Source organism: Phalaenopsis equestris, unplaced genomic scaffold, assembly GCF_001263595.1.
Source record: "Phalaenopsis equestris unplaced genomic scaffold, ASM126359v1 Scaffold000002, whole genome shotgun sequence".
NCBI classification, from domain to species: domain Eukaryota; kingdom Viridiplantae; phylum Streptophyta; class Magnoliopsida; order Asparagales; family Orchidaceae; genus Phalaenopsis; species Phalaenopsis equestris.
Window position 1 is genome coordinate 30,349,683 of NW_018164444.1, and position 1,855 is coordinate 30,351,537.

Genomic DNA, 1,855 nt, shown 5'->3' on the forward strand with positions numbered 1-1,855 from the left:
TATATATATATATTACTCTAACAGCCATTTGGAGAAAATATTTTTTTCTACTGAAGTGGAATAAAGTGTCGAGACAAAAAAAAAAAGTTTGCTGGGCCATTTACATACATACCACCAAATTCCCATGAATTTACATACATAACATCTAAATTTTATTATTTTACTCCTGAATTTGAATATGTTCATGAATGTCGCCCAAGAGATAGAGAGTGAGACAATAGAGAGAGAGAGGGAGAGGAATGTGCAATAATGAACAGTAAAATAGATTCATGATTAGCCCTTTCTAAGAAATGATTCCCCTATTTATAAGTGAGAGGGCAGAATATATGTAGGTACATGCATGCCCTTCCTTTAATAGGAACATTGGTATTTTAAGTGTTTTGTAAGTGTAAAACTGTGGCGCTACCATCCTATTACTCAGTTGTCTGAGATCAAAGGGTCTTGATTCGACATGATCTACTCATCCGACTATACTGAATTGGAGTTGTCGAGAGGCTTGCAATGGTCTTTGGGTCTGTCATTGACTAGGGGGCAAATCATGTAATCAATCCCTGGTTGAGGACCCCCTATCGACAGAACGAGGCTACACTATCAGACAAAGAGAGAATCACCGTATTCTGATAGGTAGCTCGCCCCACAAAAAAATGCTCTAAAAGATGCCCTTGGAGTATATCCTTGCCTCCTGATTATGAGTCTTGGAAGTGTTTGTAAGATGATTGACGACGCTGAACTTTTTCCTTGAGTTGGGTTGGAACGAGTGTTGGATTGTTGCATTCTCTTTGTTCAACCGACCTAGGTCTTTAGCTTAGATGGCCCGCATCTGGTTAACTTCAGACCTTGGTTTAGGAGGATTATATCTGGTCTGATAGGTCCTTTGGTCTTCTGCTAATTGACCTCTTGATCTTCTGCTGTCCGGCTTTCCTAGCCATACTTCTTTTCATTGGATCTCCTCAAGCTTCATGATGAAGCATTTTTTATGTACATTTACATTTATTTTACTGGAAACTTTCATATCACATCAAAAATAATATTATTTTAACTTTTAAAGTGAAATACACCTATTCATACAAAAGTAACACATTATGTCAGCAAAAAATGAAGTTTAGGTGTTGAATATCTAAATATATAAGAATTAATTTCTGGTATGCATATAAATATTCTTTTTTCTTTTATGAGCTTATGAGCAATCTTCCTTAGAGGAGTCCTCATGAAAGTTGTCGAAGTAGATATGTAAAAACTAACGGTGTTGAAAGACTTGAGAATAGATCATAATACCACCACAACAAAGAATTTAGCATAGATAGATATGCAAGCAACACAAATTGCACAAGTAATTAAATTTGGAAAACTACCACTATTTACCATTATTAATCATGAATGTGAACCTAATTTCCACTTTGTCTTCAAGTTCATACTTTAAGATGATTGCTAATCACCACTCCAATGTAAACAAACGGTGCATTAATTCTCTTCGCCAAGGAAAGTCTTGAGGGGGTTCTGTGTACTTTAAGATCAATAGGAAGTGGCATAAAACTAGAGAGAGGAAGAGTAGAAAAATTACTCTTTCCTTTTTGTCTTTCTTTGTTAATCATTCTTTTTTCCATTCCCATAAAGATTAGAATTACCATTATAAGAAAATAAGTCTAATGATTTTTCTTTTCTTTTCTTTTCAAGGGGTCATGATTCTCTATCTCTTATGCACATTGAGAGAGTCATGAATTCTTAATAAAAAATGAAGGGGATAAGAGGTCTTTCAGATTATAAAGATTCTCTCAAAAGAGAAAATATTACATCTGTTATTTTGATGTGCAGACAACGGCGTGAATTCAATCATATATACGCCGTCATCCATAAA